Source organism: Leptopilina heterotoma, unplaced genomic scaffold, assembly GCF_015476425.1.
Source record: "Leptopilina heterotoma isolate Lh14 unplaced genomic scaffold, ASM1547642v1 Lhet_76, whole genome shotgun sequence".
NCBI lineage: Eukaryota > Metazoa > Arthropoda > Insecta > Hymenoptera > Figitidae > Leptopilina > Leptopilina heterotoma.
The window spans coordinates 1172488-1198102 of NW_025111175.1; the positions used below are offsets into that span (position 1 = coordinate 1172488).

The 25615-nt window shown below is 21.8% G+C and overlaps 1 protein-coding gene across 5 annotated transcripts in view; it reads left to right on the plus strand.

The window, feature by feature from the left end:
• LOC122510812 (multidrug resistance protein homolog 49-like) overlaps positions 1-25615 on the plus strand; it is a 122001-nt gene that overhangs the window by 37077 nt on the left and 59309 nt on the right. Inside the window, exon 1 of one of the 5 annotated variants that reach the window (XM_043625721.1) lies at positions 19838-20076. The exons of 3 other annotated variants lie outside the window; for them this stretch is intronic. The gene's annotated coding sequence lies outside the window, so the exon portion shown is untranslated. Of the gene's footprint in view, positions 1-19837; positions 20077-25615 lie in introns of those variants that run through there. One more of the 5 variants, XM_043625719.1, reaches the window with a different exon arrangement.

Genomic DNA, 25615 nt, shown 5'->3' on the forward strand with positions numbered 1-25615 from the left:
ATGTTCCGTTGGATATAGTTCATTTTTAAAGCAACTTTTTTTTTATACATTTTTTCCAACAATTTTTCAAACATTTTTTTTTAAACATTCACTTGAGAATTTATAAAAGAAGAAATAGCTTTTCAAAAAAAAGAGTTTTCAAAGTTAAAAATATTTGAAAATAGAAAAAAATAAAAAAAATATTTAGAAATGAAATAAAAATTAAAGAAAAAAATGTTTAAAATAATAATTTGAAACAAAATAATTATAAAGAATTATATTATATTATTTTTAGGAATTTAAAAAAAAAATCTTTGCAAAATTCAATTATTTTCATAAATAACAATCACAAGAATTCAATTATTTTTAAAAGTAATGAAATTCTTCGAAGAAATTCAATTATTTTGTTACAAATTTTAACGAATATCTCGTCAAGAATTCAATTATCTTTATAAATAGCAAAATTTTTCGCCAAAAATTCAATTATTTTGAAAAATTTTAATAAAATTCTTTAAAAAATTTCAATTATTTTCAAAAGTTTTTCATAATTGAATGTTTTTCAATATTTACTATTTTCATAAAATTTATCAAAAAATTTAATTTTAATTACGAAGAAAGATTTTGACTTTATCAGCAAATAGATTTTTAACAAAATTTTAATTTAAAATTATTATTCAATGATTTTTATAAATAATAACATTTTTTACAGGGATTCAATTATTTTCATAAATTCGTAATAAAACTCATCGCAGACTTTTAATTATTTTTTATTTTTAATACAATTTTAATGGAATTCCTCAAAAAATGTTATTATTCTTAAAATTTTTATTAAAATTCAGCAAAGAAATTCAATTATTTAAAAAGCTTTTGCTACAATTTATTTATTACCATTTAAGTATTATTTTCAATACATTTTCAATTAAATTTCTTCAAAAAATTGAATTATTTTCGTAAATAATGAAATTCTTTGTAACAATGAAATTTTTTTCAAAATAATGTTTAACAAAATTCTTCGTAGAAATTTAATTAATTTCAAAAATTTGTCAAAATGGAATTATTCTCAATGTCTACTATTTCAATAAAATTTCACAAAAAAATTCAATTATTTAAAAAGATATTTTAATAAAATTCGTCTTAGGAATTCAATTATTTTCAAAAGTATTCTAATTCTTTGCAGAAATACAATTATGTTGCAAAAATTTACAAAAATTCTCGTCAAAATTTCAATTATCTATATAGAAAATAAAATTCCTCTCCGAAATTCAATTATTTTCAAAAATTATAAAATTCTTGGCAGAATTTCAATTATTTTTAATACAATTTTCATCAAATTTCTCAACAAATGAAATTATTCTTAAAAATTTTATTAAAATTTGTCAAGAGAATTAAATTATTAAAAAATTTTGTTGATAAAATTCTTTATATGTAAATTCAATTTTAAGAAACCTTAAATTATTTAATAAAATATTTTTTTTGCAGTTAAATAATTGAATTCTCGTAGAATTTTCTAATAAATATTGATTTAAAAATCAATTTCAGTTAAAATTTTAGATTATAATTGAATATTGAAAGCATTGTAGCGTGGACTTTTAGAAATAATTGAATTTTCAAAAGGTTTAAAATTAAAATCTCTGAAAATTTGAATTTTTCATACTTTTAATGAAGAATTCTGTAGAATTAATTTTTTTCAAAAAGTTTAATGGAATTTTTTTTAATTCTTTAAAGTTTTTAATTTCTAATACATTCAATTGAGGACTGACAGAATAATCAAAATTTCATAAAATTAAATTGTAAAAAAAATTTTAAAATTCCCAATGAACTTTTTCAAAAATTATTTTAAAAAATTGACTTAAAGAAGAATTTTAGTTGAAAATTCTAGAAATGAATAATCGTAATGATGAAAATAATTTTTGACGAAGTTATAGTAACAAAGTAGCATGTTTTAATTATTATAAGTTATTGAATTTGAAATTTTTGAAAATTTTAATTTCTATATGAAAAAATAATATTGATTAAATATTTATTGAAAAATGAAGTTATTGATATTTTCAAATAATTTTCGTATTAAAAACCTGAAAAAATTCCGTTTTTTAACCTGGAAAACCTGGAAAAGTCAGGGAATTTGAAAAGAGCAAAAGCGTGGTAACCCTGATTATTATTTAAATTTTTCTCAGGAATTCAATTGTTTTTAGTAATTTTAATAAAATTCTTTAATATAATAAATTCCAGTAAAATTTTAATTAAATTCTTTAAAAGAAATTAATTATTTTCGAAAGTTGTTAATAAAATTCTTCTTAAAAATTAAATTTTAATAATAATCAGCCTTATCGATACAAAGGATTTCAGATTTTAAAAAATCCTTTAGAAAGCTGATTCGTATTGAAAATATCGTCTTTCTTTTTATTTGTCTTTTTTTGTTTTGTTGGTTTGCCGATGTTGTGAAGTTTTGTTTGTTTGTTTGTTTTTTTTATTTTATTTTCAACGTTTCTCGCATTTTATGAATTGCGTTGACGCGTTAGATTGTCAACACTAGTTTTGCCTGAGGCAACAAGGGGTTGAAACGGAAGAGAGATAAACATTTGAATGTAGGGGAAGGTGAAGCTGAAGCAGTTTTCTGCCATCCGAATTTAACGCGCGTATTATAAGTCGCAGACAGCATTGTGCATTTTTTAATTTCTTTTTTCGTTCTCTCTAATTTTTTTTTTGTCTTTTTTTGTAAAACTCAAACTTTTAATTTCCACACTCTCGCCTTCCTTGTTGTTTCATAATCTTACATTTTTTTTCTCTCTCTTTCTCGTTTCATTCCTTTATTTCGATGAAAAATGGATGAATATTTGGTATAAATTGAATTTCTTTGATACATCAATTTTTTAATAACAATAAAAATAATTTAATAATTTTGGGAACAATAAGAATATGTAATAATTAATTATTAATAAGCTATAAACGTTAGGTCGGTAAAATACTTAGATAATTAATTTTTGAAAATGGTTTTGTAATTATAAGTAATATCTAATTAAAAATTGAAATTATTTATTGATTCCTGAATTTTCATGGTCAGGTGAATTAATAATAGATAATGAATAGAGAAGAAGGTAAAAATCTTTCAGTGCTAAAATATATATTTGCAAACATATAGACGATAGTATTGACTGTAATTAAATATCATCAGCTTCACTTGCGGTGACGATGATTCGTATATAATTTTGCGATCTCGCTTCTGTAAATAGAATTTGTGGTTGATGTTAATTGACTACATGATCACAGGGGAAATTGATATTAATAGACTACTTGCTTCATTTCTATTTATAATTTCTTTAAGTTCGGTTCATTACATTAATAGTGGTACAAATAAAATTATTAAACTAATTTAAAAACAAAAATTAGCACTGCCAATTCCATTTCATAATTACTTTGTCAATTACTCTTGATTATTTTCAATTAATGCAAATCTTATTAAAAATTGTCAACCATTTTATAGAATCTATCGGTTTCGATAAATTGTTAATAATTTTTAATTATTGTGTATTGATATTTTTTTTAACCATTGTGAATTATGACTTCATTTACTTAATCATGTTAAACTAGTAGTTAAATTAAAAAATTAAATATTTCAAAATTAATTCAATTTTAAAAGAGTTGCGTTTACAATTTTCATAAATAAATAAACTTTAAAAGGTTGTAATTTGAAATTTTGTAAAATTTCAATTTTGAATGAATTAATTAAATAATAAAAATTTCACAGAAATTCTATTATTTACAAATTCTTTATAAATTTCTTCGCAATAATTCAATTATTTTCATAAATAATAAAACTCATCGCAGAATTTCAATTATTTTTAATACAATTTTATTAATGGAATTTCTCGAAAAATGTAATTATTCTTAAAAATTTTATTAAAATTCATCAAAGAATTTCAATTATTTTAAAAAGTCTTTCTATAATTTATTTATTAGAATTTAAGTTTTATTGTTAATATCTACATTTTTAATTAAATTTCTTGAAAGAATTGAATTATTTTCAAAAATTTTAATAAAATTCTTTTTAACAATTCAATTTTTTTTCAAAATAATTTTAATAAAATTTTTCATATAAATTTAATTAATTTCAATAACAATTTATCAAAATTCAATTATTTTCAATATATACTATTTTAATAAAATTTCACAAAAGAATTATTATTTAAAAAGAAATATTAAAATTCGTCTCAATAAGAATTCAATTATTTTTAAAAGTAATAAAATTCTTCTCGTGGTCAAAGTTGAAAAAAATTTTCTTTAAAATTTCAATTATCTTTATAAATAATAAAATTTTTCTCCAAATTTAAATTATTTTCAATATATACTATTTCAATAATATTCAATTATTTTCATAAATAATAAATCGATTATTCGGTAATTAATTTTTAAATCAATATTTATTAGAAAATTCTAGAAAAATTTAATTATTTAAATTAAAAAATAAATAATTTATTGAATAATTGAATGTTTGTTAAAATTGAATTCTCATAAAGAATTTTATCAATAATTTTTTTAAGAATTGAATTCTTTTGACAAATTTTAATAAAAGTTTCAAGAATAATTACATTTTTCTTGCAACGAATTTTATTCAAGTTTATAAAAATAATTGAATTCTTGCAACGAATTTTTTTTTGTAAGTTTATAAAAAAATAATTGAATTTTGGTGAAGTATTTTATTATTTATAAAACGAATTGAATTCTTGAAAAGAACTTTGTTAAATTTTTGTAAAATAATTGAATTCTTGCGACGAATTTTATAAAAAGATTTTTATCTTTTTAAATACTTGATATTTTCGAAAAATTTTATGAAATTTTTATATTTTATATAATTAAATTCATGTGAAAATTTTATTACTTAGGAAAATAATTGAATTATTTCGAAGAAATTTATTAAAAATGGAATAATTGAATTCCTGTGAAATGTTGCCAAGAATTTAAAAAATTTTTAAAAATAATTGAATTTCGATGAAGAATTTCATTATTTATGAAGATAATTGAAATTTTACGAGATTTTTTTTTTTAATTTTTGAATATAATTGAAATTTTGCGAAGAATTTTTATAACTTTTGAAAATTCAATTTTTTTTTAGTATTTTTAACTAAAATTCTTCTATCAATCTAGTATTTATGAAAATTGTAAAAATTATTTATTAAATAATTTATAAGTCATAATTTTATGATAGTTCTTGGAAAATTCAGATTCAGAGATGAAGTTTAGTTGAAAATTAATGAATTGAAAAAAATTGAAAAAAGTTGAGAAAAATAAATTCAGGAAGGGTTGTAATTAATAGTTATCAGTAGCAATGATAATTATAATCAGTGATTATTAACTAGTATTAATTATACTAGTTATTGTACTACTTATTATATTTAATAAGTAGTAAGTAGTAAAAATTTTCAAAAAATTACAAATTAATTTTGTTTTAAAAACATAATTAAATTTAAAATTTACATCCTTCTGTATGTATATATATTTTTGGATACAATATTATGCGAATTTCTAAATCAACTGCACTGAGTTTTAGTGAAACTTGGGATATAATATTTGCTTAAATTCTCTACTCGCAAGACTTGAGAAGCATTCAGAAACGTTTTATTTACCTAGCAACGACATTGCCCAGCACGACATGAATTTCTTACCTTCTTTTCTTTATATTCGAGCCGGAGGTAATACAAAAGTTTAATCTGGACAGAATACTTTATATAAATTTTCTTTTCTTTATTTTTTTTTTATTTTTGCTTTCTTTATGAAGATTGTGTATAAACAAGTCTGGTATATATGGCAAAAAGTTATGTTCTCGAAAAAAAGGTAACAAAAAAAACGTGAACAATTCAAGGATAGTAAAGCGTATGCGGTTATATAAGAGTAAAAATAAATCAATTTTTTCCTGCTCATAAAAATAAATCCTGGTAACACTTTTTTTTCTTTTCTATATTTGCCTCTTTTACAATATTATTTACCAAACAATATATGGAATAATACACTTCGTTTATTTGAAATTTTTCGCTAAAGGAAAAAAAAAAATTATTCTCCATTCTCTGATGTTGACTGTGTGTTAGAAAATAGTTTCTATTTCGCATAGAAAATGCTCAGAAATTTTATTGTCTGAATTTTGAAAGAGAAATATAAACTTGAAAATGTTTTTTCATCATTGAAATAAATGGGAAGAAGTGTAATAATTCTCTTTTATGAAAACTATAATATTTTGACTTTTTGACTCTTTTCATCAAAAGTATCTACAACTTTTTTACTAGACCAACAAATGTTCCATAATAAAATTCGTCTACGACTTGCAATATAATACAAATTTTTTATACAACAGATTGTAAAAAACATGTTCAAAGTAATCTGAGATTATTGTCATTAGTTTCTTTTTCTTTTTCTTTCTTTCGTAAAACGAACAATTAAAATTTTTATCAAAATAATTTTTAACGAATAATTTTTATTACACGACCAGAGAAAAGAAGTTACTAACTTTAAAAAGTAATTTTATATTTCACTTTTTTATTTGTCACAAATAAATTTTTTATTAAAATTAAACAAATTTTTTTTATTAAATATGTATATATTTCAACTGTCACTAATTAATTACAACTAATTAAAATAAATACGAGTCGGTGTTTTTTATAAACAAATTTTTAAATAATTGAATTCTATCAACAAATTTTAATAAAAATTTTAAAAATAATTGAAATTCTGCGATGAGTTTTATTATTTGCAATAATAATTGAATCCCTAAGAAGAATTTTATTACATTTAAACAATATTTCATTTTTGCGAAGAAAATTCTTACTCTTGAAAATAATTGAATTTCTGCAATAATTTGTAACTTTTCCAAAATTAAATTTTTTTTCGTATTCTCAACCAATATTCTTCTATAAATTCATTACTTTTAATAATTTTTAAAAAAGTTTTTTGAGAATTTTCAAATTCATTTATTTACAATTCAATTTTACAAAATTTCAATTATTCGTAAATTCTCCAATTAAATATATATTAGAAAATAAAAACTTTTAATAATTTCAAAAAAAAAAAAAAAAAATCCGCAATTAAACTTTCTCAAAAAAATTAATTCCGCAGAATTGTTAGTTAAAAATATGAAAAATTCAAATTTACAAAGATTTTAATCTAAAACCTTTTCAAAATTCAATTATTTATAAAAATTCACGCTGTAAAAATTTTATTATTTATAAAAGTAATTGAATGATTACAAAGAAATTTATGAAAAATTTGTAAACAATTGAATTCCTTTTGATATTCAATTATTATCAAAAATTTTAACTAATATTTATTTTTTAATTAATTTTTATTAGAAAATTATACGAGAATTCAATTATTTAAATGGAAAAATAAATAATTTATAGAATAATTGAATGTTTTCCAAAATTGAATTCTCATAAAGAATTTTATCAACAAATTTTTAAATAATTGAATTCTTTCGACGAATTTTAATAAAATTTTCAAGAATAATTGCATTTTTCGAGAAATTTGATTAAAATTGTATTTAAAATAATTGAAATTCTGCAATGAGTTTTATTATTTAAGAAAATAATTGAATTCCTAAGAAGAATTTTATTATTTACGAAAATAATTGAATCCCTGTAAAAATTTTATTATTTTTGAAAATAATTGAATGATTGCAAAGAAATTTATAAAAAATTTGTAAATAATTGAATTTCTGTGAAATTTTTATTATTTTAAGAAAATAATAAAAGTTAATTAATTAAATTAATGAAAATGATTAAAATTAATTAATTTCTACACAATTAAAAGTTTGCGTAGAATTTTATTAAATTTTTTTAAAAATAAAATTGAATTCTTTTGGTAAATTTTATTAAAATAAATATTAAAAATCATTGAATTGATCAAAAAAATTTTGAAAATAATTGAAATTTTGCCAAGAATTTTATTTAAATTTTTAAAAATAATTGAATTTCGGAGAATTTTATTATTTCTAAAGATAATTAAAATTTTTATGAGAATTTTTCAAATTTTTTGAAAATAATTGAATATCTGCGAAGAATTTTATTATACTTTTGATAATAATTGAATTTCTGCAATCATTTGTAATTTCTCTAAAATTTTTCAAATTATATCGTACAATTTATGAACTATTTGTCTTTTCTCAATAAAATTACAGACTTTACGGACCTTTTTGTAAAAAAAAATTGACGTTTACTAATTTCAAACAAATTTACGAAACTTTACGATATTTATGGACATAGTTCGAGCCCTACCAATAATGATAATTATTTATCAGTGTAACTACTAACGATTAGAATTTTCAATCATTTATTTTATTTGAGCCAAATATATATTTTTTAATCCTACTAAATTTTATTTAATTCAAATGAATTTTCTTTAAACCAAATATATTTTATTTAATTAAAGTAAATTTTTTTTCTTGGTGATAGTAATTTGAAATTTTATTTTTCAAATACATAAAAATGAAAAATCCCAACAAAAATGTAATACCTATGAAAAGTTTGAATTATAATTTCCAATTCTCATTGACTGTGAGTTTTGATGATAGAGGTAAGGTTCTAAGGGGGGAAGGGGGGTGGGCTGAATTCAATAGCAGATGAAAATACATATATAGAACATTCATCAAATCTTGATTTGGAAGATTAAATTCGTGTTGATATGTAGCGTGTAATTAGAAGCTTTACTCACGGGGCACTTGAAGCCCTCGTTACGCGTCTGTTCAACTTGACCAAGTATTTGGCATCGTTATCGACGTTAAGCAAGGATTCGCAATATACCGTAACGAGTATAGGCAGAGAAAATGATGTACGTATGTATGCAGCCAGTATGATCTCACTCTAAATCAAGCGGCGCGCGGGAATATAATCTCGATTCATTTGAGAATATCAGAGACGAATGAAGGGAAGGAAGGAAATCTCTGCAGTACGTCTGCTGTCTGCTGTACACATATATATATATATACATTTCATAATCCAGAATTACACTATATTGACTAATCAAATAATAATTTAAACCGGCCGTGTCACTACCACAATTACGATACTGCCAAAAACACAAATTGTCATTTCATCTCCAAATGATTAATGCATTATACACTTTGTCTGTGTTTCGATTCAATTAACGTTATTGGTATCCCGAGATTTAAAAATATTTCGGGCAGAAGAAGAAAGCAGTAATTATACAACTAATATTGTTGGTATAATTAAATTTTAATTACCAGAATACCATTCACTATATATAACAATGGGTATAATTATCGCTGAGTGCAATTATCGTTGGTACAATTATTACTATTGGGTATAATTATCACTGATTGCTACTGCCGTTGGGTATGATTGGCACTGATTGCAACTACCGTTGGGTATAATTGTCACTGATTGCAACTACCATTCAGTATAATTATCAATGACTTCAACTACCATTCGGTATAATCATTAATGATTGCAACTACTATTCGGTATAATAATGGTTATGATTATCACTGACTACAACCACCGTTGGGTACAATTATTACTATTGGGTATAATCATCACTGATTGTAAATACCGTTGGGTATAATTATCAATGATTACAACTACCATTCGGTATAATTACCAATGATTGCAACTGCCATTCGGTATAATAATAGTTATAATTATCACTGAATTTTTAACTAAAATTCTTCTTTAAATCAATTATTAATTAATACGAAAAAAAATTGAAAGTCATTGGACGTTGCATAATTTTTTTTTCGGAAAAGTTCAGGTGGTAGTGTCTCGGTAGGAAAGTTTGCATATAGATTAGATTGTTGTGTGATGATAGTGACGTTGAAATCTTCGGAAGTAAAGATGACATTATAGGCAATTGTTTATAATTATTTCATCATTGCATTTTATCTTGAAAAATGTAAATCATTATTGTAAGAATCACTCCTTATCAAAATGTACGTTAGTTTCCTCTGACAGTGTTAAAATTTTTACTTCCTGCAAAAAAAACTGTTGATGACACAACAATAATTTTTTAATTTTATTTACGAACATTATTTTATTTTATTTCTATTTTTATAATTTAAAATAATATTTATTGTTTTATTATATTTAGAAATAGTTTTTCGGTTTGGAAAATTCTTTACTAAGAATGGACCTATCGAATTTAAAAAAGAAACTTATTACTTCTTGCGTTATCTTTCAAATGCGGATAATTTTCAAAGGAATTTTTTAAAAGGAAAATTGAGAATAATAAAATTTAATACTCACTTTAGAAAGTACAAACACATCAGTTTTGGAAATATATGGATATTAAAATTCTCCTTTATAGCGTGTCAGCGATTGTTTTTTGTTTGGATACTATAACATAGTACATTATTCCGGTATCGCGATTTATTTATTTTCCGATAGTTCTTAAATCATGTTGACTCACATTAACAATATTAGTACAAAGAAATAAGTAAAAAAAAAAATGAGATTTGTATTACGTTTCCTTCATTGTTGGAAATTATATTATCAATTATTATTCTGAAAATAGTTTTGATAAGAAATGTCTAGACGGCAATTTACCAAAAATAGTTGCATCAAGATTCATTTATCATTGCAGTAAGAATAGTTTTATGTTGGTAATTTTTTTTTGTTATTAAAAGAAAAATTAATATTAATTATTTGAGTGATTAATATTAATTACTTGAGTAATTAAAATTAAAAATTATTGATCTAATTAAAATAAAAAATTAGTTACCTTATTAAAATAAAAAAAGATTAGTAAAATAATTAAAATAAAAAAATTAGTAAAATGATTAAAATAAAAAATTAGTACAATAATTTAAATAAAAAATAAGTTCCTTTGAAATAATGTAAGAATATTCCAATGGGAATACAATAGGAATATTTTATTAGAATATTATAGGATTATTTCACAGGAATATTACTTTTAAAATTTACAACTTTTTCAGTTTAAAATAAAATGATGTATTTATTTAAATGGTGCGAAAATTTATTTAGAACATCATCAACAATACTAATAGAAAATATTTTTAAAAAGTTCCAATGGAATATTTCCACAATATTTTTACAAAATTCTAATTGAATATTCTGACAATATTTTTATTAAATATTCCTACAGTATTACAAATATTTTTTTAATATTCCTAAAATGTGATTGGAATATTCCCAATGTTCCAATTAAATATTCCAGGAATGTGAATGGAATATTCCTTACAATTGGGGAAATAGTTTTGAATTATCATTTAATATTGTTACAGTATTCTTTTAATATTCCATTGAAATATTCCTTAAATATTTCCAGAATATTCCAAAGGAGTGACTTAATAATATTCTTATATATTTATTCGAATGGAATATTTCTATAATATCCTTATAAATATTTAAAAGGAATATTCTTATAATATTCCATTTGAATATTCTTGTAATATTCCAATTAAAATATTTCAATGAATAAAATAAAATTTTATTCTAAATTATTACAAAGGAACATTCCAAATGTAAAAAGTTTCAAGACATGAACTGAATATTCCAGGAATATGAATGGAATATTAAGTGTAAATATTGAAAGGTAAAGATACAAATTTTTTTTTAGCACAAATAGTATATTAAAATTTTTTTTTTCCGAAAAACATTGTTTTGGCAATAGTATAATTAGAAACTCATTCGAGTTGAAAATGTTGATGATGCTTTGCATCAGAGAAGTTGTCAACTTGCATCAGGACATAGTGAATACCGGAAAATATACAACAGGAGTTCATCCCTCCATAATGAGAAATTATATGTTCTCCAACCCGTTTATATATGTGTGTATAGAACAACAAATGTCTCTCTCTCCCTCTTTCTCTCTCTTTATATGTGAAAACGAATTCGCCATTCTGACATTCAGAAATATTTATACGGCAATTTTACACTCGAAGTCGTCTCAACCAAATTTTCCTCACATATTGGATGTACATAAATCACGTCAAAATGGTAAATTTGACACTTTATTTATTGCCCTTCGATGTCATGAAAAAATATTTTCAGAAAAAGCAAAAGAAAATCAACTCTAGTCTTTAAATAGTTTAGGAGGCAGATTATTAGGCTTTTTAATAAGTTCCCATTACGCTAATTGTACTGAATATTCCATAAATTTTGGTGGAATATTTCATTAATAGCTTGAGAATATTCCTGTGAAATATTCTATTAGAACCTTGGGAATATTTCGGGAATGTTAAAATGTTCGAATTTCGGAATATTTTTTTTAAATTGTGCAAAAACATTCCTTTGGAATATTAAAAAAATATTCTTTTATGATATTAAGGGGATATTCCATTCGAATATTAAGGGGATACTGCATTGGAATATTGAAGGAATGTTACTAGTCGAATATTAAAGATATAATATTCCTTTGGAATATTAAAAGAATGTTTTTAGAATATTGAAGAAATGTAATATTCCTTTTACTATTCAAAAGGAATATTCCAAAGGACAGACATTTTAATATTCGTAAAATGTGGATGGAATGTTCCAGAGAAATATTCCAAGAAGATGATTGAAATTTTTCTCTCTATTAAAGTAAATAATTTCCATTTTTTAAATTTTTACATTAACAGGAAAATAAAAATTTCAATATTAATGATTGAAACTTAAAATAACATTTTTTTGCGAGTTTAAATTGAAAATTTCATTGAATAAATTTTCAATAATGAAAATTAATTTTTCCCTACAATAAATTAGCATTTAGTGGTTTTATGAAATTAGTCATTTTTGCACCTCATTAATAAAACATATGATTGCTCTCGTTTGAAAGTGAAAATGATGGAAATTTTGAGTTGAGTTTTCATCTTTAATCAGAGTTTAACCTTGATGTGTGAAAACTTGAGCCAAGCCTGCGCTTTGGTAGTCAGGGTCAAGCGCTTTTTTTCGACCTCAAATCGAATCTCGTGGAATTTCACGAATGGTCCAACATTTTATTTTTCAGTTCTTATCGAAGTCTTTTTGGCGTATGGATTATTAATATAAGAATAGAAAAAAAGAGAAAAAAAAAATCGCGAATTCTTTTTTCTTCTTCTTCATGGACTATAAATAAAATATTGTGTTCAGTTGGAGTTAATTGTTGTGCTTCCGGTATAGTAGAGAAATTTCAGTAAACAACAGGAAATAAAGAATATCGGGAAAATTTATTGCATAGTGAAGAAAAATTATAAATAATTTTTAAATTTGGAAAATTGAAATTAAAATTGTCGAAATTTTTTTATAATTCTGTTAATTGTTATAGATTTAACTCAAAATTATTCGTGTCTAAAATTTTTTGGAAAAATAGTAAAGATTTTTTTTTATAACGTCGTTTGAGTTGAAAATAATTAACACAGAGTGTATTAAATAAAATATAGTGATGAATGGAATAATTAGTTATTAATTAAAAATATAGAATATAATGGATTTAAGTTTTCGGTGCAATTACCTTTTTGTTTTTAATTATTCGAATATTTTTATTTAAAACTTTTCTTTCGTTTACTATGTGTCGCAGTTGCAAAAATCGTTGCCCTTGGTGGATATTTAAAAAAGAATGTTCCTCACGAAGTTTTTTTTCAAAATTTGCGTTAGTGTTGAACAAATGTAGTAAATTCTCCAAAAGGGGTTATAAGTAGTAGAGGATAATATATAGTCAGGCGATTTAAAGTCCTTAACGTAAACTAAGCACGAAATATTTTTATAGATTTTATTGTTATTTTATTTATTATTAACTACATTTATTTATTATTATTAATAATATTTTAACTATATTTTATTTATTATTATATTTTTATTACTTTTTTATCATTTTTGTATTTATTAATTTAACAATTTATTTATTTATTTATTTAAGTAGTAAACGGAACTATGCCCTTCCGTACAAAGTACTCTTAATACTAAATAAATAATGTATTGTTTAATTATTAAAAAAATATGTTATATAATTTTTAATTAATATAATATATTATTTAATTTTTAATTTAATAATGTACTATTTAATTATTAATTAATAACATAAATATTAATATTATTAATTTAAAATAAATAAAAAAATAATATCTAATAGTTAATAAAATTATAAACTTTTTATAGCCATTATTTGAAACCATGATTAATTTAATATCAAGATTTCTAGTTATTCCACCATTGAAAAAAATAATTAAAAATGTCACTAATTGACAGTTTTCAGTATTGGTAGTTTTATTTATTAGCAAATTTTCATTTTTTTGGTATTAATTATTGTGAGTTTTATATATTAGTAGTTTAAATTATTAGCGATTCTTATTTTTTACAATTTTAATTATTAATAGTTTTAAAAATTGTTAAATTTTAATTATTTTTAATTTTAATTATTACTAGTAGTTTCAATTTTTGGTAGTTATAATTGTTGGTAGCCTTATTTTTTTGTAGTTTCAATTGTTGGTAGTTTTAATTAATTTTAATTATTTGCAGTTCAGATTTTTGGTAGTTTCAATCGTTGGTAGTTTTAGTTTTTTGTGTCTTTAATTATTAGTAGTTTTAATTATTATTGATAGTTTTAATTTCTGTTCTATTTAAATATTGGTAGTTTTAATTACTTGCAATCTTAACAATTGGTAGTTTAAATTATTTTTATTCTTAACTTTTAGTAGTTTAAATTATTATTAGCTTTTTAAATATTTTTATATTTGAATTATCAGTGCTTTTAATTATTAGTAGTTAATTTGTTGGTAGGTGTAAATAATTGCAATTTTAATTATTGGTAGTTTTGGTTCTTTTGGTCGTTTTAATTATTAGTAGTTAATTTTTTAGTTCGGTGTAAATAATTGCAATTTAAAGTATTGGTAGTTTTGGTTTTTTTGGTCGTTTTAATTATTGGTAGTTTCAATTACTGGTGGTTTTAAATTTTTAATTACTCGTAATCTTAATTACTGATAGTTTTAATTAATGATAGTCTTAATTATTGATAGAGATAGTTGTTAATAGTTTTAATTTTTGTTAATTTTAGTTATCAGTAATTTAAAGTATTTGTAGTTTTATTTTTTAGTACTTGAAATAATTGGTAGTTTAAAATTTTTTGTAGTTTTAATTATTGGTCGTTTTAAGGATTGGTGGTTTTAATTACTCGTAGTCTTAATTATTGATAGTTTTAATTAATGATTGTCTTAATAATTAATAATAATTGGTAAATACCAATTGGTAGTTGCAATTGTTGGTAGTCTTTATTATTGGTAGTGGTAGTTAAATTACTGTTAATTGGAACAAAAAAAAAATAACCATAATAATTATTTATAATCACCAAAAATTCACTTCCTTTATCTGTCCAAAATTGGTTTCGTAATTAATTTTAAAAATAGGTACCCAATTTCTGTCTTTTATGTCCGAATGGATTTCAAAATTAAATTTAAAAATAGCTAGCGAATTTCGAAATTGAATACTAATTTAGATTCTATTAAATCGTGAGAAAAAAGTAAAACAGCAAATGATAATGATGATGATGATGATGATGATGAGACGATATTGTTGATAATGACGTATTTTAAGGAGTACAGCAACCCTTGTATCGCGACATCCGCCCCCGCGTTGTAACGCAATTTCATTGGCACGCCTTTAACTAGATCGCGCCGGTTTTAACTAGATCGTCTAGACGTCGAGATGATCTTTTTCCTGTTGGACATATTCTTGTAGGAGAGAGAGAAAGAGGAGAGCAGCTTCGTTGTCGTTGTCGTCGTCGTCGTCGTGGTCGACGTGGTCGACGTCAACAAACGACGACAACGAAGACGACATTGCTTTATGTATATAATCAAAGGGGGTAAGAGCGACGCCGTTGCGTAACTAACTATGTGGATGTTGAATCGTCGTGATGGCGTCAGTCGTTCGAACGCTTTTAACCCTTACGGTTCAGTTTAAAAAAAGAAAAAAAAATAGCAAAAGAAAAAAAAAGAAAAACACCATTATATGTATATATATAGTTGACAAAAGTTCGCGCGGGCATTTTTTTAAAAAATCGGTAACGAACGCGAAGCGCTATTTCTTCGTTGAATTTTTGACCTCTTTAGAAGGTCAATGTTGACAATATTAAATCATTGACAGAACAAACATTGGATTTATGATTTTTATTTTTATACAAATTTTATTGATTTGAAATTTTTATTTTTAAACAAATTTTATTAATTTATAATTTTTATTTTTAAACAAATTTTATTGATTTAAAATTTTTATTTTTGAACAAATTTTATTGACTTATTTTTAAACTAATTTTAGTGATTTGAAATTTTTATTTTTAAATAATTGTTATTGATTTGAGATTTTTGTTTTTGAATAAATTTTTTTAATTTGAAACTTTAGTTTCTTAAAAGTTTATTAATTTTTATATCGATTTTAATTCGATTTTTAATTTTAACAATTTTTTTAACTTTAACTTTTGGTTTTTTAAATTTTAGTTTTTTAAATTTACTTTAGTTGTTTCCATTTTTTTTTTATTTGAAATTTTGGTTTTCAAAATAAATTTTTTAATTTGAGAATTTACGTTCTTAAAATGTTTTTTAATTCTAACATTTTATTTAAAAAATTTTTGTAATTTCTAAATTTTAGTTTTTTTAACTTTATGTTTATTTTTTTATTTAAAATTTTAGTTTTTAAAATAAATTTTTTAATTTGAAAGAACCTTTTTTTAAATTATTAACTTCTTTGAAAAAAGCGCATTGAATATTTATAGTAATAAGTATAACAATAATAATAATAATAATAATAATAATAATAATAATAAATATTTTTATTATTTATCTTTATTATTTTTATGATAATAATTTTTAATTTATAAAAAAAATGTAATAGTAAAAATGATAAAATGTCTAATAACCGAAAAATTAATAATTAACAAAGAGATTTCGAAAATAAATTGAATTCCTCCTTTTTTTGGAATTTTTCATAAAGAGAATGGCTTTATATTTAATTATTTAAATGTCACAATGTATAAATTGAAAATTCTCTCTTTATATTCATTTTCAGTTATTTAACAAATTAAACGTTTCATATCATTGTTATTGTAACAAGTTTTATAATTTTATTTTTTAATAATAAAATCAAGAATAAAATTCAATTTAATAATAAAATGAAAATAATAATTCTCTTTCAATAATAAAATTCAATATAAATGATTGATTAATATTTTATTAATATTTATTGCTATAATATTAATATTGTTAATTTCAATAATAAAATATATTTTACGATTCAATAATAAATTTTCGCGATATTGTTTCAAATTAAAACCGCACAATATTCGGAATATTTAATATCTATAGTCTATACAAATTGACATTGTGGAAATGTATTAAAAACCGCGAGAGATTAAAAATAAAATTATTCTCAGTTTTTTTTCTTGAAAATCTCTTCTTTGAAAAGATAAAATTTAATTGTTAGTGTAGAACAAATTGTATTTAAGTGAATATTTCTATATTTCGAGTATTGTAGTTACAATATACCTGGTAATAAATTTAATCCCTCAACGACCTTATATAGGTCGTCGGACATTATTCTAAATAACAAAATATTTTAACAGCGTTATTGTTTTTGTAATAAAGCAAATTCTCAGGAATTTTTCAAAGTTTAAATATATATTTTGAAATTTTGACTTTTGTACAACGTGTTTGAAATTTAATCGAAGTGAATATTTTATTAATATTTTTTTTAAATAAGCTCAACATTTTTGAATAATGTTATTATTTTAATATTTATTATTATAATTATTACTATTATTATTAATATTATTATTGTAATTAATTATGAATAGTAAATAATTCTAATATTATTATATATTATATTATATAGTGATATATAAACTAATATTATTGTTATTATTTTTATTATTAAAATGCAAATAATTTTTTTTCGGTAAATAAGAATGTGAATAAATTTTTATCAAGTGAAAAAAATAACCTACTTTATATTTATGCAAAATATAAAAAAGTGATTTTTTTAAAAAGAAAATTGCAAGAAAGGATCTTATTATTTTTTGAAGAAAATTGAAAAAAAATTTCCCAGTTTAGAAAAAAAAGTGGGGTAATCGATAGTTCTGCAGTGGCTAGGTGTCTGCTTCACCGACGACCTAGACCTTGAGACCTTGATGTGTTTTAGAGCACGTGGCCTTGAACCTCTTCTTTTAGGGGTCAATGTTGCCCCAGGCAGGACAATAGTGTCTCACTTCCGGGTTTGCAGTAAAATTAAACTCGAAGTTGTTTTGTAACAAAAAAAAACTCTGCGATAACAATCGAATTAGTCATTTTTGCTATAACATTGTATTTTTATTTATTGTTATTCATATTTTTTATAATAATTATAAATAATATTTAATATTAATTAATAATAATAATTAATAGTAATAATAAAATTAAATTTATTCAATTCTATTGATATTTATTCTATTTATTCAAATTTGAATATTCAATGCATAGAATTAATAATAAAAATAATAATATAGTAGACAATAATAAAACTATAATAAAATTAATAAAATTAATAATGATGAAAATTATTAAAATCAATAAAATTAAAAATAATTATAAACGTCATAATGTCCCGTTTATAGTAAATAATAAATAGAAATAAATAAATTAAATAGAACTATAATACTATTAATTTAAAAATAACATTAATTATTTAATTAATGATTAATTAATGATTAACTAATAATTAATAATATTCTAATTATCATTATAATAATATTAGCATAAGTAAAAATATTAAAAACAAAAATAATTACAAAAAAATAATTTATATTCTTATTGTTTGTAAGAGAGAGGAAATTTAGTTATTTACTTTACGAGTTTCCTGCACTTTATTGTCTCATTTTATTATTTTGAATTTCAACATCAATAAGAATTGAGTAGAACATGTTGCACTTTTGTTCGCACGAGTCTGCTTTTTTAAAAATAGTTTGCCAGTTGAAAAAAATTAAAAGTTGAATTTTAAGTTTTGCACTCTTTATTTTCTTTATTCATTTATTTATTGACAAGTTTTCATTTTTTATTTCTTTTCATTAATTTTTTTTTCATTTTTTTATTGCTACATTTTAATTTACATATAGGTTTGAAAATAATTTTTTCAATTTTATTTGAAAATTTCTCATTTTTCTTTTATAATCTCTTTTTGAAAAATTATTTTTGATGAATATTATTGAATCGCGTTGGACAATTTATTTTCAAGATGAGGATTATCCCATTAATATTGCTCCTGGCGTCACTGCAGTGATTATTATCGGGAAAATTTATAATACTTTTCTTTAGATATATAGTAAAGAATTTGTAATTTTCAGTTAGATTTTTTCTATTCAATTTTATTATAAGGTATTTAGTTTCTATTTGGTATTTGAGAAAATAAAATAATAAGCTCTGAATTATTCGATCGAAAAGGAAACAAAACTTTATTAACGAAAGTAAATATTTTTTTAAAGTATAATTATTTAAATTAATTATTTTTCTAAAATAGAAAATTAAGAGAAATTTAAATTTTTCTCAAAAGAAGTGTCACGAAGTTAATATTGTCAACATACCGTGTTATCGGCTCATTAAGGTGTCTTCCACTTTAGTATAAAAGAAAAGACTGTCAGAGGAACTCTTCAGTATTTCACACAGTCTCTGTGCGATCAATAATTGTGATTTTAAAATCTTTTTTCTTTAAACAAAGAAAATAATTCTTTTCAAGTGCCCGAAAGTAAAGGGAAAATTTGTTTTTTATAATTATCGTCATTAGTGTGTGTATGTGTGTGTGTGTCTTAAAATTTAGTCTTATTGACTTTATTTAAATTATAGAAAATCAAGAAAATATATCGAAAAAAAAAATTTTTTAAAATATATCGAAAAGAAAAATTAAAAATCTAGAAAAAATAGAAAAATAAATTATAAATAGGACTCTAGAAAAATTGTGAATTAAACGATATTTCGTGAAATTTTTTCCCCAAGTGCTTTTATAAGTGTCTCGTGAGTGCGCGCGAGAAAAGACGGGTGAAAAAAAAGTGTATCACGGTTATCGAGAAGGACACTTATGAAGGGCCCGGTTAACTCATCATCCGAGTTCACAAGAGTCGTGCATATCAGACATATTTGGGATATTGATTGGAAACAGTAGCTGAGTTCAGGTATTTTTCCCAGTTATGCATTTTTTTCTATTTGTTTATTTAAACAAAGTATTAATTTTTTTACAATCACTTTTTTTCACTTTACAACTACGATTTTTAGAATTTATTTTTACAATTTATTTTTGCAATTTATTTTTACAATTTATTTTTACAATTTATTTTTACAATTAATTTTTCAATTTATTTTTACTATTTATTTAAAAACACTTTTTATTTTTTCTTCGTAATTTATACCAGATTTTTTACGTGGAAAATGAAAAAGAAAAAGTAATTTTTAATTAAATTGAGTAACAGAAAAAAATAGGAATTTTAACCTTAATTTTCATAGAGAAAAAAATGAAAGCTCTCGGTGAAAAAATAGATACTCCCTTTCATATAGTGAAAAAGGAAAAATAATTGACGATCAGCAAATATGTCAAAGGGATTAATTTTTAATGGTAGTGGAGATAATAATATACAAATAATAAAAAAAATTAATTAGTATGAAAAAACTAGTATTTTTGGTAATTTTATTGATTAATTAACTAAATAATTATTTATTGTATTTTATATTTATTTATTATAATTATTTGTTTCAATATTTGTTATTTTTGTTATTCTTGTTATTTTAAATAATTTTATCGACTCATTAGTTAATAACTATTAATTAATAATTATATAAATTAATTAGTCAATAAAATTATCAAAAATAATGTTCACCTAGAAAGAAGTAAAATATGAAAAAAAATTAAATAAAAAACAAAATAACAATAAAGCCCGTTTATTATGTAAATAAATAAATGTAAAAAGAAAAAAAAAATAATTAAAATAAGGAAATTAATAAATTTTTATTAATTAATAATTAATTGTACTAGTCAGTGATTATTTATAATAGTAAAAATTAAACGAAACACTAATCTTATAAATTGAATAAAAATCTTCTTTTGGGAACAAAAAATTAAAAATAAGCACTTTAAGTAAATTATTTCAAATTAACATTTTACTGTAAACATTTTATAAAAATTTTTTAATTAAAAAATTAGTTTTGAAAACTAAAATAATTATTCGAAAATTTAACGTAATTAAATTGCGAATGTAATTAATTCTGTCATGATTATAACGAGCGAGAGGTCATTGTAATGAATGTACGTGTCATTTATCAAAAACAAAAACCAGCATTTTAATTGTTTATTTAAATTTTTTTTTAATTTCCGGAAGACCACAAAGAGTTTTTGTTAATATTTATGATAAATGGATTCGAAAATTGCGTGAAAATCGATAAACTTACTTGCATTATAAAATCGCGTGAAAAACAAATTAAAATTTCTAATCTCTGATTCATTTGTCAATATTTATACTCGAGAGGTTTTCTTCTATTAATATTGTTCAATTATTGTTTGTGATAAACATACAGTTAATTAGATTAGTCATTAAAATTTTTCCCATAAATAAAAATTTTCGAATTTTACAATTGAATATTTACAAATTTTTATTTATAAATATTTATAATTTTTACAGTTAAATATTTACAATTTTTGCAGTTAAATATTTACAAAGAAATATTTACACTTTTTACCATTAAATGTTTGCAATTTCAAGTAGGAAAAAAATAGAATTTGTTTAGAAACAAAAAACTGGACAATTAATTTCTAATGAAATTTGGAAAAAAAGAAACGAAAATTTCATTCAAAATTTATAATATGAAGAAAATAAATGATTAATAATTATTGAATTTAATAATTTATATAATTATTAAAATTAATTAAATTAATTTTATTAATTATTTAAAAAATCTCTTTCCTATATAAATAAAAATTAGAATTTATTTTGAATTTCTGCAAAGAAAGAATTTTTTTTTCCACGTGTTTTCTATTTCAATTGCTAACAATCAGACGTCGCGTTATAATTAGACAATTTTTCTCGGGCATCTCTATTCATTTGACTTAATAGCTTTTTGCGTGAAATATTTTTTCTGCTTTAAAAATAAAAAAAAAAGCACAGTCACACACCTCGGTGAAAAATAATCCACTCCATCAGGTAGATTAACACACGAACCATTGTAACGTCAATTCATTCACTCTTTCATCTCACAAAAGACATTTTCTCTGACTGATTAAAAAAAGAGAGAGAAAATCTCATATTTAAAAAAAAAATAAAAGAATTACTCTACTCTCGAAAAAAAATCTCATATACTTGTTATCCGTAGAGGAGGGAAAATTAATTGTCAAAACTTATTTTTTTTCTCAATTTTTCTCTTCTCTCTATCTCTTTGTTCTAAATTTTCCTAATTTTATTCATTGCTCTTTTTTTAATCAGACACTGTGTTTTTTTTTCAGAAAAAGTCAAAGTAGTTTAATAATAGTTTTCTCTTAATATTTTTGAAATTAGAAAAAACGATAATTTTCCATTAATCAATCAATTTATTATTTAAAAAAAAATATTCTTAACGAATTTTACAAAATCATTAATTTAAAAATTGGAATTAATTATACTTCACCTCTATAGAACACATGTGACATAATATAGGAATATTTCGATGGAATATTTCTAGAATATTTTGATGGAATATTATTTATCCACTTGGAATATTCTTTTTTAAATTTCCAATTCCAAAAGTTGGATATTTTAATATTTCTAAAATATTACATTCCAGAGAATTTTTTTCTGAAATATTCCAGAGGAATATTCCCAATGTTTTGATGGAATATTCCAGGACTGTGAATGGAATATTCCGTCCTACATTAGAGTTATATAAATCTATTATTAATTATATGTGAAAATAAATAAACATGAATATATAATTAGTTTTATTTTTTTTTATAATGTATTTTTAATAAATTTTCTAGGTAAAGAAATTTATAAATGAAAATTAAAAAAATTTTGAAATAATAATTTCTCTCTTGCGGTAATTTCCGGTTTAGATGAATATATCACCGTGTGGTTTCCCCATAACCTAGATTAGGTCAAGGCTTATCCAAAAGGATTATTTGCTTAGGGCTGTGTCGAGTCCCAGAACCAATTATAACGCAAGTCCCTGGACCAATTAAAGCAGCAACCCTTTCCAACATTTAATACTTTAATTTATTTCAAGCAGTCTTTATTATTAATATTATGCAAGAAAATTAATAATTTATTCTAAACTCGAAATATTATGTTTTTTTCTCTTCATTTTTCTTTTTTCATCATTGAATTTATATTCTACTCATATTTTCTCGTTTTTCAAAAAACCCAAAAAGCTCTCGTTTATTTTCACTCTCAAGCTAAGAAGCTTCCAAGCAGGCTATTTTTTCCCTAGTTTACTTGCTGGGGCATCTGTTTGAGATTTTTATGTGGACTCTGGAGAAATAGATTTTCGAAGTGTTTTTAAAACAAATTTTGTGCTTCAAAAAAAAAAAAAAAAAAAAGCTAAGGTAAAAAAGAGTCTAATATTATTTTGAGTTATTAATTTTAATTTTTGCGAAGTGATAGATTTTTTTTATAGTTTAATTATTGAAAGTATTTGAATAATTGAAAGAATTAATTGCAATAAGTCAAGCAAATAAGAATCGTTGCACCTGCTACAAATTAATTTCCAAACTTCTTTTTTCAACTACGCATTAATACATAGCTTTTTGAAATGTTAATTTTAATTACAATTTAAATATTTTCTGCCTTCAGTTCTTATGCAAACTATATGAACAAATATGTTTTCGATTTTTTGTTTAGAAACAAAAAATCGAAAAAAAATAGAATTTTTTTTTTTTTTTTCATAAATGTACATCTACAATGTAGGAAACACTTTAATCGCTCCTTTTAAAAAATGTGTCTGCTGAGAGGGTGCGCGAAGGGAAAAGGGGGACACGTAAAACTTTTCTATACGTGCACCCAATAGAAATTTCCTTTTAATGTAACGTGTGCGACAGATAATCGTTAAAAGCCGAAGAGACATGTCTGTTTTGCCTACGGCTGTTGCGAAACGTGCATGGCTTGTCTGCCAGATTTAAAGTTTCAAACTGGCCTTGTGGAAAGAGGATTCCGAATGAAGTACCTACACACACACACACGATTGCCAAAATAATTCAAAATTTTCCTAAAAGAGAATTTAGAGTTTCAATTAATTGTTTCTAAAGTACTCTTAAGTTTAAATGCGATTAATTAAACGTTTAAATATCACTTCAAAATTCTATTTATAAGTCGACTATTTCAAGGGGAAATGTTTCATATTTTTATTTTCAATTTTACTCGAAACTAAAAATTAAATTTTCATCGAGAAATACATAATTATCCCCAAAAAGCATGGAATATTGCATTCACAATTTTTGTGGAATATTTTAATAGAATATTGGTAATATGTATTTGGAATATTAAAATAATTTACAATATATTAATATTTTTAATATTGGAATATAAAATAATTTGGAATATTAATATTTTTAATATTGAAATATTAAAATAATTTGGAATATTAATATTTTTAATATTGAAATATTAAAATAATTTGGAATATTAATATTTTTAATATTGGAATATTAAAAATATATATCATTAGTCATATTACTTTGGAATATTGGGAATATTTCTTTGGAATATTCCATCAAAATTTTTGGAAGATTAAAATTTTGAATACCAAAACATTTTTTTGGAATGTTTTTTTTAGAATAATTTGGGAATATTCCATTACAATATAGTAGCGATATTGCGTGGGAATATTAATAAAATATTCCAATGGAATATTATTTTTTGAATTTACAACTTTTTCAGTTAAAAATATATTGATAATTTATTTAAAAATATCGCGAAAATTGATAAATATTATAAAGAATATTAATAATATAATAAAAAATGTTTCTCACAAAATTCCATTGGAATATTCCAAAGGAAAGGAACTGTTCTACAGGAACATTCCAACGTTCGGATATTTTAATATTCCTTAAATGTGAATATGTAATATTTTTTTGGAATGCTCCAATGGAATATTCATATTCCAGGAATATGAATGAAATATTCCTTTCTATTGGGGTAGATAATTAATCAATACGATATACAAAAAATAGAGTGGACAAATAAAGAGAAATTTTTATAAATAATTAGAATATGAATATACTTTATATTCAGGACTAAATTAACATTAAAATATTGTAAAAAAATAAAATGTGAAAATAATTTAATTAATATTTAAATTGAAATAAATAAAAAATATAAACATAATAAATGAGGAAAATAAAAAGATAATTTTAACCGATAACTTAACATTTTTAGCTTCAATTCTTTACATACAAAAAAATCAAAAAATTTTTTTTCGTTAAAAAAAATTACTTAATTATACATTTTGTAAATTGCAGTAAATTCAATTTTTATTTAAAAATTTTTTTTTCTTTCTCTTTGGTACTTAAAATTTATTACTTTTTTTTGTCTGCTACTCAATTTTCGTTGACAAATTATTGCCACTAGAAGAATAGAAAAAAAATTAAAGATAAATAGGCATTGTGTGCAAAAACAAATTTTCTACTAAATAAAATAATGTTCTCCTAATCTTGAAAAAAAAATCTTTTCAAACAAAGAGTAACGAGAGAGTGATTTT